The sequence below is a fragment of the Pyxicephalus adspersus genome, chromosome 11, assembly GCF_032062135.1.
Source record: "Pyxicephalus adspersus chromosome 11, UCB_Pads_2.0, whole genome shotgun sequence".
In the NCBI taxonomy this organism is placed as follows: Eukaryota; Metazoa; Chordata; class Amphibia; order Anura; family Pyxicephalidae; genus Pyxicephalus; species Pyxicephalus adspersus.
Genome location: NC_092868.1, coordinates 18,683,468 through 18,701,107, shown reverse-complemented (window position 1 = coordinate 18,701,107; position 17,640 = coordinate 18,683,468). Strand labels below are relative to the sequence as shown.

Genomic DNA, 17,640 nt, shown 5'->3' with positions numbered 1-17,640 from the left:
TCTGTTTTTTAGCCTCCACAAAGTATAATATTGATGCATCTTCTATATATTTTCATAAAATTCCAAAATATGTGTTCTGTTGTGTGTGTGTGTGTGTGTGTATATATAAATATATATATATATATATATATATATATATATATATATATATATATATATTTATTACCAGATTTTACTATGAATTTAATAGTAAAACTACTTTTTTGGGGTTGAGGTGGGGGGTTATAAACCTATAATACCCACCCCAAATCATGGGTAATTGACCACAGATGATGATGACATGTGACATGTGAACATCAATAAGAAGTGAGCAGGATAAAAAATAATACCCGCAGGGATGGTAAGTTGCTGTGTCTAATGGCTGTTGTGCTTCATTACATCATTCGTCATTGTGGGAAAAGCAGGCAAGTCAAAACAATAGTATTTTGAAAACATTTTTTTTTTCAATTGTAATTTCTATTAATAGTTTTTGAAAAAAGATAAAACAAAATAACACAAACAAGGAACATACAATTGGGGATAAAGGCAGAAAAACAATATGAGTAATCAATACAATGTTGAAATATCAGTAGTTTCAAAAACAATAACCATAAACAGTCAGGAACAGAAAGTGACAGTTGGGTGATGGGGGGAAAGGGGGTAAAGCCAAAGGAAACAAGAAGGTTTCTAGGTACACAATTTTAGATCTACATATGTGATAAGTAGGTATCCAGTCTTCCCATATTTTCTAAAATTTTTCCAATTTAGTGTTTAACAAAGCAGTGAGGTATTTCATTAGGCGAACATCTTGAATGCATTTGTGCAGATCTTCTATAGCGGGAGGTAGGGTGGATTTCCAATTTGTTAGCAATGACTGTTTGTGCTGTAAATAAAATATAGGAGATTAATTTGTGGGTGCAGTTAGGCAGGCCAGTAAGAGGAAGTCCCAGAAGATAGGAAAGTTGATCCAGGGTTAGTTGGTGATGAGTAACCTCTTGAATAGGTTGAATCACCTAATCTCAGTAACCCTGGATTAAGAGGCAAAACCAGAAAGTATATTCTAGGGAACTTCTCGTATGTGCATCACAACGCCAACATGTGGGATCAGAACTAGGGAATAGACGGTGCCTCTGGGGTATCATGCCAACGGAAAATAATTTTATACAAATTTTCCTTATAAAGTGTGCAAAAAGAGCTTTTGTGTTGCTGCTTCCCAGATCTCTGACCATGTTTCGTAATTTGTTGTGCATCCTAATATTCTATATGTAAGCATGTATGGGAATTTAGCTGAAGGAGGACGGCTGGCTAAATGCAGGATTTTTTTATATAGAGGAAATCAAACCTTTAGAGCAGGGGTGCCAAACTCAAATACACAGAGAGCCAAAGACAAAGTCGCGGGCCAACCTTGAAATTTATTGAAAAAATTGAGGAAATGTTTTTTTCCCATTGGATATAAACCCTTTTTATATGGAAACAAAGAAGTTCTGCTTCACATTCAATCTGTAACAAACTTATATTGTAGAAAGAGGCATAACATTTTTTTTTTAATTTTATTTAAGAAAAAATCTTATGCCTCTTTCTTTATTTGTAGCCTTCTGAATTAAATTTCAAGGGTAACCTTTTTGCACAGGCTAACAATAATAATAATAATATTCTTCTATGAAAATCCAACCATTCAAGTCCATGCCCTGGAGTAGCAAGGAAAAGTACAGCTGAGGGGGAGTGCTGGAAATACCAGACGCGGACAATGTTGAGCTAAATGTCATGAGTGGCCCGCCGCTGAAACTCCCTCTTCACTGAAATAGCGCCGCTACTAAAGTTCCCAGCATAATTTGTGTCTATAAAACAGTCCATGCATAGGCATCAATGCAGCGGCGGGCCAGCTGCAGTTCATGTTTAGGATTCCTTTGGGGACTGTCAATGGTAAGTTGACAATTATTCACAACAACTTCTGAGGTATAGTAAAAGAATCAAGGTTTTATTCACGCGTGGGAAACTCACAACAGACAAGGCAATGGAGGTTGGGACTGTCCTTTCCTCTGTCTAAAAGAGTTTCTGAAAACTTTAACCAAAGAGTCTATTTTTTATTCTTCAGTTCCTTGCGTCACCGGTCATCCAATTCTGGGCTGGTCTTTTCTTTAGTTTGCCTGAAGACAACAAGTTACTGTTTTACTTGTTTTGCTGCTGTTGCATAATTTGTTTGCATTACTTTTCTTGGGGGGGGGTTACGGTTTCCATGGTCCCCTTATCTGCTGGTTCCACTTGCACAGCTTCTATGGTCTCCTTATCAGCTGGTTTCACTTGACCAGGTGCAAGGCCAAGACGCCTCTGGGAACAGAAAGTAAAGAACACAAATAACTGAGTTAAGCTACGTACACACTTCCAATTATTATCGTTGGAAAACGAACGACGAACGTTCCTGCACGATATATATGAACGATCGTATAGCACCGATCCTGCACATAGAGGTAACGACACGATCGTTCGTAGATATTGTACACACAATAGATACGATCGTTTGAGCGATAGAGGAACTATGTGCACGACAGGAAAGTGAACGGACGTTCGTTCATCACGCATGCTCTGACCATGGACGACCAACGAACGACCGTACACACGAACGATGTTCAACGATCGTCGTCCAATCCGATCCGTCGGTCCGGTCGTTCGTTTCCAGCGACTTTCCTCGTTCGTCGGCGTCGTTGGTTACTTTTTTACGAACGATTTTTTGCCCAATCGATCGTTCGTCGTTCGATTGGAACGATAAAAATTGGAAGTGTGTACGCACCTTTAGTCATTTTGAAACAGCATAATATAGTTTGAGTTAATTCTCACTATACTTGTGGCTATATATATTTTATATACATTCACAGGGCCAAAAAATGGACATTGGGGAGTTTGACACCCCTGCTTTAGAGGAGGGGCGAAGAGACAGGACATAGTGTCTGATCTGCAAGTAGGCATAGAAAGAGTTCTTAGGCAACTCATATTTTTTTTGGAGTTCTGGGAAAGTAACAGGTGGCGATCTACTGGATGCAGAATATGCTGTAGGTGGAATATCGCCCTCTCCTTTTAGGGTTTTGACATTGCCGAGGAGAGGCTATCTGGGATCTGTGGGTTTTAGAATAATGAATGTCATCACAGAGGACGTGGATGTGAATGTATATTTGGTTTTGCACAACCTCCAGATTTGCTTAAAAAGAACTATGGAGGACAATAGGTCATAGTCATTTAGTTGGAGTGAAGTACTCCATAGCATAACATTAGGGTAAGTCTGGGAAATCCATCTCTCTTCTATACCTCTCTATATGCTAAATGAGTGAAGAGCTGACCATGCTGGTAGGCACCTCAAGTGAGCCACATAATAATATTTTTGCAAGTCTGGAGGATCCAATCCCCCCATATCTCTTGGGGTACACACCACATCCCTGGCCACCCTGTGCCTTTTGTTAGACCAAATAAAATTTAGGAAATCCATCTGAAGTTTGCATATAATATGGGCAGGGATGGTCTCAAAATAGTAGAGGAGTATCAGCAGAAGCATCATTTTTACAGATGCTATTCTGTCAAAAAGAGACAGGGGGTGGGCGCTCCATTTGTGAAGATTCCTAGTATATAGTAGATTATAGGAGTGTTTCTTCCACGTAAAAGAGTACGTCTCCTTAAGAGAGGCAAGCTTTAAAGAGGGCATAAATAAAGTAGTGCCTCTGTCTTTTAAGAATTGTTCTTATATCCTGAAACCTCCCAGTATACTTGTAATTCCTTCCCAAGGTTAGGGAGTGATGTGGGTGGTTGGGTAAGGTTAAGGAGGACATCATCTGCATATAGAGAAATTTTAAAGGATCTCCCCCTAACCCGTACATCTTGTATATTGGAATTAGAAGGGGCGTAGGCTGCAAGAGGTTCAATAGAAAGAGTAAAGAGTAGAGGGGAAAGGGGACATCATTGTCTAGTCCCATTTTTAATTGGCAAGGTTCTGTAGGTTGCATGTGGGAGCTTAACTGAGGCTGAGGGAGAGGAGTACAATGAGTGAATTGCCTAAAGAAAAGGCCCTGATAAACCAATGTGGCTTAGTATAGAGAACATAAAAGGGAAGCTAAGGTGGTCAAAGGCCTTTTCTGGATCTAGGGCTGAGTTTTTTTTAAAGCATTTTAATAATCTATTCATATTCCCTATCAGATATTCTGGCAAATTCATCATTTTTCATTTTTCTATCATAATAAAAGCTGAAATATTGGCTCTCATCCACTGGAAAGTCTAGTGTATGCCTAACAAACAATTTACATTTTCCAAACATCTTTACATATATCTTTATATCTGTGTTTAATGGATAGCTCTACTATCTTAGTTTTTGTTAGCTCCATTTATCTACAGCTATTTTACTTTCTAAAGTGTGACCTTAATCCTTGTTTGGGAATAAGTGAATAAGTGACATCAACTTCTTCAGCTGGATAAATGTAAGAAGCTAACACAAATATTAACCTAGCCTTTATCATAAATGCTTTGGAAGCTGAAACGCTATTAAGTAAAAGTATATAAAAGGAAGTGATGGTTAAAAAACGAAGCCATCTCTTGTATTATGATATTACACTTAAAGGTGGTCTGGCAAGTATATGGCAATTTATGATATTGAAGTATATAAAAAGTGCTAATAGATATAATTGTTTCCATCAAAGAGATCTATATGTGTTGCTCTACACTGACTAATGATTTGGTAAATGTCTAATGTCTATTTGAAGTTAAAAAAAAACAAGTCACCCTCCTTCAGGTGTGTTGGTTGATCATTATTAATAATAATTCAAATATAAAAATAAAGAAAAAAGAATAGGCTTTTAAATACTTTATTTATACCATATATATATATATATATATATATATATTTTTATGAGTTTATGAGTTTTCAATCCTCCAAAACCTAAATCTGCACAGTAAGTTTTCTTACTAATGATACCTTGGAACCATTTTCATAAAGAATCCAAAACTATCATGTAAAAAATCATTAGATGGTGATGTATCTATTGTTTCTTCATTGATATATATGTTTATTTATACTTACTGTGCCATCGTGTACTTTGTAAAAAATGATGATCATAATTTTCTATACTAATTTGCTGTGACATTCATGTGAACAAATCCATGGTTTTCTAACCAAATGACAACTACACCCATTCCATCTGGACGTTCAAAATCAATGTTATTTCCAACGTTATTTTCTTTTCCTCACATACACACCTCCGTGAAATGAGTCACCCATGATATAAAAAATTTACAGACCCCTGTGACTAACATTGAGAACAACCTTCCCTCGGATCTTAGAAAGACACTTCATCATTTGAAATCTTGTCCTGATATAGTTATTAAAACCATCAGATAAAGGAGACAATATAGTAGTTATGAATAGAGAACAGTTTGTACAAATGTGCTTGGCCATTCTTAATTAATTAATTAATTGGCCTTAATTATTTAACGCTGAATGGAACAAGCCTATTGCAGGCAACATAATGAATCAATTTTATGATGAATACTATAACTGTATCAATGAAGCACTAGTACAAGGAGTAATATTAATGCGGAACTATCTTTACACCAAATACCCTATAATACCTACATTTTATTAATTACCCAAGATACAGAAAAATCCTAAATGTTCTCCGGAAAAGACCTAATATATCAGGTGTGGTATTCATTGCATCCAACGCCAGTGAGGTAGTGGATACCTACCTCCGACCACTGGTTGAAAACCTTTCACCATATCTGAAGTACACTTTGAATCTACTTAGATTTGTGTCCCAAATCAAATTACCTCTAAATGTTATACTCATGACTATTGACATTGAAGCGCTGTACAGCAGTATCCCCCACCAGAAGGGTCTCAAAGTCATCCGTACAGTGCTAGATTCAGCCTATCCTACTAACTTACCAACTTATCCTAGGCCAACATTTATTTGGGAGATTGATTGATAAAATTTACCATACTGTATGACAAGAAACAATTACAATTTCTAGACATTTGGATTAAAACCACTGATAGTGGGGATATAAACACCACTTTATTCAGACACAACACTGCTGGCAATACAATATTGCACATGCAAAGCCCCCATCCCTTTTCTGTATTTCATTCAGCCAGTATCTCAGACTAAGAAGAAACTGTACTGACTGGCTAGGTTTTGAAAAAGATTTCCAAGCTCTACAGAAGCAGCTCTTGATTAGAGGCTATAGCAAAAAACAAGACAAGACCGCAACTCTTTGTTAGTTCAGAAAAATCCTTCTCCACCAGAAACTAAAGTAAGGGTAATCACAACATATAACAATCAACACATAGAAGTACAACAAATTTTAAAGAAACACTGAGAAATTCTTTTGAGCGATCCAAAAACATCTAAATGTAAGAAACACACCTGTCCAGCGAGCCCGCGGCGTCCCTGGGGATCACAGCCGCAGGGGGAGAAGTCCTGTTCTCAGCACTCCTGTGGATGTGCAAAGTAGGGCACATCCCAGGGGTGCTGTGGGAAGAGGTGCGCGCACTACCACGCGTGCCTCCTGTACCCCCCGGGGGCGTAGCACTCGGCTGCCTGGCCGCGGGCCAGGACATCGGCCACAGGGGATTCAGTTACCCTCCAATCAAATGGCGCCAGGTGGCGCAAGGTCATTGGGCACTATGGCCATTTAACGAGAACCTGTCCTGAACACCATTGCCCGCTATAAGCCTCTGTGAGTACAGTGTGCTTGGGTGCATTCTCTGTGTCGGTTTATATTAACCTGTTTTGCCATTACCATAGTGAACTCTGGCCATTTAACGAGAACCTGTCCTGAACACCATTGCCTGCTATAAGCCGCTGTGAGTACAGTGTGCTTGTGTGAGTTCTCTGTGTCGGTTTATATTAACCTGTTTTGCCATTACCATAGTGAACTTGTCTGATACCTGACTCTGCTTGAACTCCGCCTGCCCTGACCTTGGATTGTTTATGACCACTCTTGCCTGCTGCCTGCCCCGACCTCAGATTGTTCCTGATCTGTCTCTGCTTTACCCCTCTGTGCCACGCTTTGGACTAATCATCTGTGATTAACCCTGTCTTGTTTTATGACTACCAATAAAGCTTGACAAAGAATTCTTGGAGTTGGTTGTGGTTTGTGTGCCCAGGCGCATTACACTAAATTTGTAAATCCCCTACCAAATATCACAGAAGGCCTCCCTCTTTAAAAGATGTCTTAGTACATTGCCATTATATGAAACCATCAGAGAACCTTCATACAACGCTGAGCCTGGGCACTGTGAGATGTGGTAAATGCTCACAGTACCAGAGGCATTCTCGCTTATCCCTAATAGATAATTAAGAGTTTTCAATTCATTCTGAATCCTTTTCCATGTACCTACAGGGTACGGGAGGTGCCCCCTACTGGCAGGCCATTATGCAGTGATGCCAGACGTTATGATGTCGGTAGCATATAGATCCCCCGTTTGGACATGGACATGGACATTTTTCTCCCTAGTCCAGGACCCAATGCATTTTGGTTTTTTTGGTTTCATAAATAGGAACAGTTATCAAACACTACAATATCTGTAATTATTGTAAAGTATGCCAGAAATTTCACTGTATGAAAAGATCTTCTTTGATAAATAGGAACAAGTATCAAACACTAAAATATCTGTATTTATTTTAAAGTAGGACAGAAAGTTCACTGTACCAGACGGTCTTCTTTTGTAAAGAGAAACAGGTGTCAAACACTGAAATTTCCGTATTTACCAGTAGGCCAAGATTTTCACTGTACCAAACGGTTTTCTTTTGTAAATAAGAACAGGTATCAAACACTAAAATAATCTGTATTTATTTTAAAGTAGGACAGAAATTTTACTGCACCAAACCATATTCTTTGGTAAATAGGAACAGCTATCAAACACTAAAGTATCTGTATTTATTTAACAGTAGGGCAGAAATTTCACTGTACTAAACGGTCTTCCTTGTAAATTAGGAACAGGTATAAAACACTAAAATAATCTTTATTTTACAGTAGCACAGAAATTTCACTGCAGCAAATGCTCTTCTTTAGTAATTAGGAACTGGTCTCAAACAGTAAAAAATCTGTATTTCTTTTAACCTCCATTCATTTCTTTCCGGTTTTATAAGTCTAAAAGTGGTACATTGTTTTTCATGAAAATTAATTTTACAGTATAATAGTATGAGTATAATAAAGTTTGAAACACAAAATCATTTAAAAACAATAAATTGAATAAATTAAAAAATCTATATATTTAAAAAAAAATTATTACAAAAAAAATGTATTTAATAAAAAAAATACATATTATACTCATACTATTATATATACTGTAAAATAAATATTCTTGAAAACAATGTACTGATTTTAAACATAAAAATCCAATGTATTGCATTCAATACGGGTATTTTGTATTGAATGCAATACAAATGGAAGGACAGAAATTTAACTGTACCAAACGCTCCTCTTTGTTAAATAGGAACAGGTATCAAACACTAAAAAATCTGTATTTTGTTTACAGTAAGACAATTTCACTGTACCAAACGGTCTTCTTCTTTAATGGGAACAGATATCAAACACTAAAATATCTGTATTTGTTTTACAGTAGGACAGAAATTTCACTGTACCAAACAGTCTTCTTTGGTAAATAGGAACAGGTATCAAACACTAAAATAACTTTTTTCCTTTACAGTAGGACAGAAATTTAACTGTACTAAATGGTATTCTTTCATAAAGAGGAACACGTATCAAACACTAAAATATCTGTATTTATTTTACAGTAGGACAGAAATTTCACTGTACAAAACAGACTTCTTTCGTAAATTGGATAAGGTATCAAGCACCAAACTATTTGTATGTATTTTAAAGTAGGACAGAAATTTCACTGTACCAAATGTTTTTTTTGGTAAATAGAAAAAGGTATCAAACACTAAACTATGTGTATTAATTTTAAAGTAAGCAAGAAATTTCACTGTACCAAACGGTCTTCTTTGGTAAATAGGAACAGGTATCAAACACTAAAATATCTGTATTTATTTTACAGTTGGACGGATATTTCACTGTACCAAATGGTCTTCCTTGGTAATTAGGAACAGGTATCAAACACTAAAATATCTGTATTTATTTTAAAGTAATACAGAAATTTACCTGTACCAAACAGTCTTCTTTCGTAAATAAGAGAAGGTATGAAACACTAAAATATCTGTAATAATTTTGAAGGACAAAAACTTCACTGTATCAAACGGTTTTCTTCAAAATTAGGAACAGGTAACAAACACTAAAATATCTGTATTTGTTTTACAGTAGAACAGAAATTTCTCTGTACCAGTCTTCTTTGGTAAATAGGAACAGGTATCAAACAGTAAAATATCTGTATTTATTTTAAAGTAGGACAGAAATTTAACTCTACCAAACAGTCTTCTTTGGTAAATAGTATCAGGTGTCAAACACTGAACTATCCGTATTTATTTAACAGTAGGCAAGAAATTTCACTGTACCAAACAGTTTTCTTTTGTAAATAGGAACAGATATCAAACACTAAAATAATCTATATTTATTTTATAGTAGGACAGAAATTTCACTGTACCAAAGTATTCACTGCACCAAGCGATCTTCTTTGGTAAATAAGCAACAGCTATCAAACACTAAAGTATCTGTATTTATTTAACAGTAGATCAGGAATTTCACTGTACCAAACAGTCTTCTTTGTAAATTAGGAACAGGTATCAAACACTAAAATAATCTTTATTTATTTTTCAGTAGGACAGAAATTTCACTGTACCAAAGTATCTTCTTTGGTAATTAGGAACAGGTATCAAACACTAAAATATCTGTATTTATTTTAATGTAGGATAGAAATTTCACTGTACCAAAATGTCTTCTTTGGTAAATAGGAACAGGTATCAACCTCTAAAATAGCTGTATTTACTTTACAGTAGGACAAAAATTTCACTGTACCAAATGGTCTTCTTTGGTAAATAGAAAAGGTATCAAGCACTAAAATATCTGTATTTATTTTACAGTAAGACAGAAATTTCACTATACCAAACGGTCTTCTTTTGTGAATAGGAACAGGTATCAAACACCAAAATAATCTGTATTTAATTTATAGTAGGACAGAAATTTTACTATACCAAACGGTCTTCTTTGGTGAATCGGAACAGGTATTGAACACTAAAATATCTGTATTTATTTACCAGCAGTGCAGAAATATCACTATACCAAATGGTCTTCTTTAGTAATTCGGAAAAGGTATCAAACACTAAAATAATCTGTATTATTTTATAGTAGGACAGAAATTTAACTAAACCAAACACTCTTCTTTAGTGAATAAGAACAGGTATCAAACACTAATATATCTGTATTAATTTTACAGTAGAACAGAAACTTCACTGTACTAAATGGTCTTCTTTAGTAATTAGGAACAGATATCAAACACTAAAAGTATTGTATTTATTTTAAAGTAGAACAAAAATTTCACTGTACCAAACAGTCTTCTTTAGTAAATAGGAAAAGGTATCAAACACAAAAATAATTTTATTTATTTTAAAATAGGACAGAAATTTCACAGTACCAAACGATCTTCTTTGGTAATTAGGAACAGGTATCAAACACTAAAATATCTGTATTTATTTTAATGTAGGACAGAAATTTTACTGTACCAAACAGTCTTCTTTCACAAATAGCAACAGGTATCAAACACTAAAATATCTGTATTTACTTTAAAGTAGCACAGAAATTTCACTGTATCAAACGTTCTTCTTTCACAAATAGGAACAAGTATCAAACACTATCTTTAATAATTTTAAACTAGGACAAAAAATTCATTGTATCAAACAGTATTCTTTGGTAAATAGTAACAGGTATCCAACTCTATAATATCTGTATTTTTTTATAGTAGTACACAAATTTCACTGTATCAAACGGTCTTCTTTAGTAAATAGGAACAGGTATCAAACACTTAACTATGTGTATTTATTTTACTGTAGGACAGAAATTTAACTGTACCAAACGGTATTCTTTTTTAAAAAAGAACAGGTATCAAACACTAAAATATCTGTATTTGTTTTACAGTAGGACAGAAATTTCACTGTACCATATGGACTTATTTGGTAAATAGGAACAGGTATCAAACACTAAAATATCCGTATTTATTTACATGTAGGTTAGAAATTTCACTGTACCAAACGGTCTTCTTTGGTAAATGGTAACAGGTATCAAACGCTAAAATATCCATATTTATTTTAAAGTAGCACAGAAATTTCACTGTACCAATCTTCTTTGGTAAACAGGAACAGGTGTCAAACACTAAAATATCTGTAGATCAAAAAACAAAAAAGACAGAGATTTAAGCAGGGTTTTTCGGCACAAACAATGTATTCAACATACATTAACAAAATTTGTAATAGGGTTTGTACATTAAAAAATACCACTGTACACAACTAGTGGTCAGGTATAATCATTGAGGTCATATGATAACTTAATACAATAAACAGTAATCAAAGGTTGGTTTGAACCACCTTATTATCCTTGGGGTTCAACCACAGACAAAGTGATTTTTTCACTAGACATATAATAGCTATCAACTTATATATTGTTGACCATATACAATGTTTGATCATCGAAGCATGTTGTTCGATATACTCGACGCGTTTCGCCAGATATGGCTTCTTCAGGAGTATTGACAGCATGCGTAGATTGTGTCAATTGCATCTAGACCAGTAGATAATGTTTAAATTAGAATTTATAATGACTCATGTGAATATTATGTTGTAGATATACACATTCCCAATTAATGTGCTTTCCATAACATGATGACCTATGTTGTTTAGAGCGCACATTGATGTCCCACTATATATATTGGTTATTAATTGATTAATAACAAGCAGGTTTTAGGCCAATATACATGGATGTCAGACAGTAATTAATCCAGAAATATTCACACTTACATGGATTTGTGGAACAAAAGTGGATGGTTTGAAGTTGTATGCAAGATCAGAGAGGTATAAGTAGTGTGGTATTCTACATGCTAAGGTCCTTGTGTTTGAGTCAGGGATCTATAAAAAAATCAATTATGATTTTTTGTTAAGAGACCAATATACATATATATATATATATATATATATATATATATATATACACACATATATACATATATACATACACAGACTATAAAGTATAATATAATGTGAGTATGTCAGTATGGCAGACTGGTATTGTTACCTTATATAGTTGATCCTAGGTGTATTCTGTATACCAGATAGAGAATTTGTAAGTATATTACAAACAGCTCCTGGAGAGATGTGCAGGACAGCAGCTGGGAGACTCAGCGTGTAGGGAGATCTGTGGCTGGAGACTCAGCATGCAGCTGGAGACCCAGCATACAGGAAGATCTGAGGGACGCCATTCCCTTAATAGGACAGCGTTTTGGGACCTCCCCCTACCCCACGTGCTCAGACATTAAGTCTGGGGATAACCTTGAGGCTATTGGATGATGTCACATCAAAGGGGCGGTGTTAGAAAACGTCATCCCCCAGTGTTCATCATAGAGCATGTTAACTCCAGCCTGTCATGTCCAGTGCTGAGGAGGGAGGGCAGCTCCCCCTCCTCTCTTTGACTCAGTGCTGCAGCTGGTCAGAGAGCAGCTGCCTCACAGTATCTCCATCTAATAAGACGGGGATATACGAGGAGAAGCAGTATTTGCCTCTAATAGAGGCAGGACCGCGTCAGGGTGCACCCAGAGTATCTCTGGGTGCCCCCGTCCCCGCAAGTCAAGCTTAGGGAAGGGGAAAGAGCATGTCTAGTTCCTCCCTAGAGGGACAGGAGTCCCCACATAATCCTGTGCAATGGAACACATCAGAATCAGGTCCTGTGAATAAGATAATGCAGATAGCATTAAATGTTATGTATATACACATCAAGAATTACTAAATATTCAGATAGTAAAAGTACATGTACATATATAAGATATTAATAAACAACAAATGTTCATAGCAATCAGCTTTGGTATTATACAGATACAATATATCATATACAAAAAAGTGTGTCAAACTTCCATAGCAGTCACATATGGTAAGATATGAACATAGTATAATACAGTGTATTACAAAGCAGCGTAATGAGACTGCATTTTCCTTCTATTAGAACAATTCATATGAACATCTATTGGAACATGCCTTTTTATTGGCGGTTAATTTGAGTAGCAGAACATATAAGCACTTATTAAACAATATAGTTACAGAAAAGACTTAAAACTAAAGGCATCATTTAGTCCTGGAAAATAATTAGCTTTAAGGGTGAAAATCCATTTAGTTTCTGCTTGTAGCAGTTTTTGTCATAATCGCCCCCTCTGGGACTTAAAGGTACTTGTTCAAGTGCAGCAAAGCTGATGCAATGAATATTAAATTGATGTTGTGTTCCAACATGAAAACTTAATGGGGTTGTCATCTTTCCATTCTTGATTAAATATATATGTTCATATATACGTTTGCGGAAGGATCTTTTCGTTTTACCTACATAAAATCTTCCACATATTCAGTTGATTAAGTAGATAACACCTTCCGATTGACAGTTGACATGGTAGTGGACTTTGTGTGTGCTACCATTTGGTAATATTAGTACTTGATTTTCTTGGATCCATTTATATTGGTTACAGGAACCACATTTGAAGGTTCCATGATTTTTTTTTTTTTTTAATAAATTAAAGTCTGTGGGTGGGGGATTTTAGTGACTTGTAACTAATGAATCTCGTATTGAATTTGATCTCCGAAATGTAATACAGGTTTTTTCATCCAAGATGTTTTTAATAGATGAATCAGAGGTGAGAATTCTCCAATGGTCTTTGATTAGTTGGTGAATAGATGCATGATGTTCATTGAATTTGGTAATAATAGGTAATTTAGGTTGAGTCCGTGTAGATGTAGTGTTGGACAGAAGACCTCCAGTGTCTAGTTTGGAAACCTTTTGGTAGGTCTTTTTGAGAAGTTTTTTACTATAGCCTCTGGCTATGAGTCTTTGTGTCAGAGCATTTGCCTCTCTCTTAAAATCTGTATATAGTGTGCAATTCCTTTTGAGTCTAAGCATTTGACCATAAGGAATACTTTTAATTAAAGCCCTCGGATGTGCACTTTTAGCATGAAGTATGGTGTTTCCAGCCGTTTCCTTTCTATATAGTGTGGTAGTGATGTGAAGGTCAGAGGAAATGTTAATGGAAATGCCCAGGAAAGGTATCTGGTGGGAATCAATATTCCAAGTGAACTTGAGATTATAGGTATTCTGTGAAAGTGATGTTAGCATCTCATTAAGCATTTCTCTTGAACCTGCCCAGATAATTAAAATATCGTCGATGTATCGACCCCAAAGAAGAATATGTTTGCAATAAGGGTAAAACTCATGTTTGGAGAAAAGATTTTTCTCCCAGTGTCCAAGATATAAATTAGCATAAGATGGGGCACATTTTGTCCCCATCGCCACTCCTTGTGATTGCAAATACATCTGGTTATTGAAAGTGAATATGTTGCGAGATAGGATGAATTTAAGAAGTTTGAGAATAAATGCATTGTATTGTCCCAATGATGGGTCCCCGGTATCAGGAAAGGAGGCTATTGATCTTGGACCCAAGGTGTGTGGTATGCTACTGTATAACGCTTCCACGTCTATTGTGGTTAAAAGTGTGTTGGGAAGAAAATACTAAATAATCTGTATTTAGTAAACTAAAAACAGGGACTAAAATATCTGTATTTATTTTACAGTAGCAAAGAAATTTAAGTTTACCAAAAGGTCTTCTTTGGTGAATCGAAACAGGTATCAAACACTAAAATATCCGTATTTATTTAACAGTAGGCCAAAAATTTCACTATAGCAATTGTTCTTCTTTGGTAAATAGGAACAGGTATCAAACACCTAAATAATCTGTATTATTTACATGTAGGCCAGAAATTTCACTGTACCAAACGATCTTTGGTAATTAGGAACAGGTATCGAACACTAAAATATCTGTATTTATTTTACAGTAGGACCGATATTTCACTGTACCAAATAGTCTTCTTTGGTAAATAGGAACAGGTTTCAAACACTAAAATTATTGTATTTATTTTTATGTAGGAAAGAAATTTCACTGTACCAAATGGTTTTCTTTGGTAAATAGAAACAGGTATCAAATACTAAAATATCTGTATTTATTTAACATTAGGACAGAAATTTCACTGTACCAAGCGGTCTTCTTTGGTAATTAGGAACAGGTATCAAACACTAAAATATCTGTATTTATTTTACAGTTGGACAGATATTTCATTTGACCAAATGGTCTTCTTTGGTAAATAGGAACAAGTTTCAAACACTAAAATTATTGTATTTATTTAACAGTAGGCTTGAAATTTCACTGTACCAAACAGTTTTCTTTTGTAAATAGGAACAGCTATCAAACACTAAAGTATCTGTATTTATTTAACAGTAGGGCAGGAATTTTACTGTAACAAACGGTCTTTTTTGTAACCTAGAAACAGGTATCGAACACTAAAATAATCTTTATTTATTTTACAGTAGGCCAGATATTTCACTGTACCAAACAGAATTCTTTTGTAAATAGTATAGTAGGACAGAAATTTCACTATTCCAAATGGTCTTTGTTGGTGAATAGGAACAGGTATCAAACACTAAAATAATCTGTATTTATTTTTTTTAGTACGACAGACATTTCACTGTACAAAACGGTCTTCTTTGGTAAATAGAAATAGGTATCAAACACCAAAATATCTGTATGTATTTAACAATAGGGCAGAAATTTCAGTGTACCAAATAGTCTTCTTTGGTAATTAGGAACAGGTATCAAACACTAATATAATTTGTATTCATTTTATAGTAGGACAGAAATTTCACTGTCCCAAACGGTCTTCTTTGGTAAATGGTAACAGGTATCAAACACTAAAATATCTGTATTTATTTTACAGTAGGACCGATATTTCACTGTACCAAATAGTCTTCTTTGGTAAATAGGAACAGGTATCAAACACTAAAATATCTGTTTTTATGTTACAGTAGCAAAGAAATTTCACTGTACCAAGCAGTCTTCTTTGGTAAATAGGAATAGGTATCAAACACTAAAATATCCCTATTATTTTAACAGTAGGACAAAAATTTCACCGTACCAAACAGTCTTCTTTGGTATATTGGAACAGGTGTCAAACTCTAAAATAATCTGTATTTATTTTCACTGTACCAAAAGGTCTTCTTTGATAAATGGTAACAGGTATCAAACACTAAAATATCTATATTTATTTTAAAGTAGCACAGAAATTTCACTGTACCAAACAATCTTCTTTGGTAAACAGGAACAGGTGTCAACCACTAAAATATCTATATTTATTTTATAGAAGGACAAAAATCTTACTGTACCAAACAGTCTTCATTGGTAAATAGGAACAGGTATCAAACACTAAAATATCTTAATTCATTTTACAGTGTATACAGTATAAAATATCTGTATTTATTTTACAATAGGACCAAATTATCACTGTACCAAACGGTATTTTTTGGTAAATATGAACAGGTATCAAACACTAAAATATTTATTTTACAGTAGGACAGAAAATTTACTGTACTAAACAGTCTTCTTTGGTAATTAGGAACAGATATCAAACACTAAAATATTTATATTTAGTTTACAGAAGGACAGAAATTTATTTGACTGTACAAATTTAATTGGCTGTACCAAATTCACTGTACCAAACAGTCTTCTTTGGTAATAAGGAACAGGAATAAAAAACTAAAAAAGAATGTATTAATTTTATAGTAGGACAGAAATTTCACTATACCCAACGGTCTTCTTTAGTGCATAGGAACAGGTATCAAACACTAAACTAACTGTATTTATTTAACAGTAGGCCAAAAATTCCACTGTTCCAAACAGTCTTCTTCGCTAAATAGAAACAGGTATCAAACACTAAAATATCCGTAATTATTTTATAGTATCACAGAAAATAAACTGTACCACACGGTCCTCTTTCATGAATAGGAACAGTTATCAAACACTAAAATATCTGTATTTATTTTAAAGTAAGACAGAAATTTCACTGTACCAAACCGGCTTCTTTGGTAAATGGTAACAGGTATCAAATGGTAAAATATCCATATTTATTTTAAAGTAGCACAAAAATTTCACTGTACCGAACAATCTTCTTTGGTAAACTGGAACAGGTGTCAAACACTAAAATATCTGTATTTATTTTACAGTACCACAGAAATTTAAATGTACCAAACGGTTTTCTTTGGTGAATCGAAACAGGTTTCAAGAACTAAAATATTCGTATTTATTTAACAGTAGGCCAAAAATTTAACTGTAGCAAACGGTCTTCTTTGGTAAATAGGAACAGGTATCAAACACTAAAATATTCTGTATTTATTTACATGTAGGCCAGAAATTTTACTGTACCAAACGATCTTCTTTGGTAATTAGGAACAGGTATCAAACACTAAAATATCTGTATTTATTTTAATGTAGGACAGAAATTTCACTGTACCAAAAGGTCTTCTTCAGTAAATAGGAACAGGTATCAAACACTAAAATATCTGTATTTATTTTACAGTAGGAACAAAATTTCACTATACAAAACGTTATTTTTTGGTAAATATGAACAGGTATCAAACACAAAAATATCTGTATTTATT

At 34.7% G+C, this 17,640-nt stretch overlaps 1 protein-coding gene and 1 long non-coding RNA gene across 9 annotated transcripts in view; one reads left to right on the top strand and one right to left on the bottom strand.

Annotated features, from left to right (window-relative positions):
• The window catches only part of LOC140340461 (suppressor of cytokine signaling 3-like), a 143,166-nt gene that overhangs the window by 108,750 nt on the left and 16,776 nt on the right, over window positions 1–17,640 (top strand). The gene's annotated exons all lie outside the window — the stretch shown is intronic.
• On the bottom strand, window positions 10,495–12,409 carry LOC140340656 (uncharacterized). Its single transcript, XR_011922698.1, has 3 exons — window positions 12,199–12,409; window positions 11,925–12,032; window positions 10,495–11,292 (listed from the first exon to the last, which is right to left on the bottom strand). It is a non-coding gene; the product is annotated as an uncharacterized lncRNA (long non-coding RNA).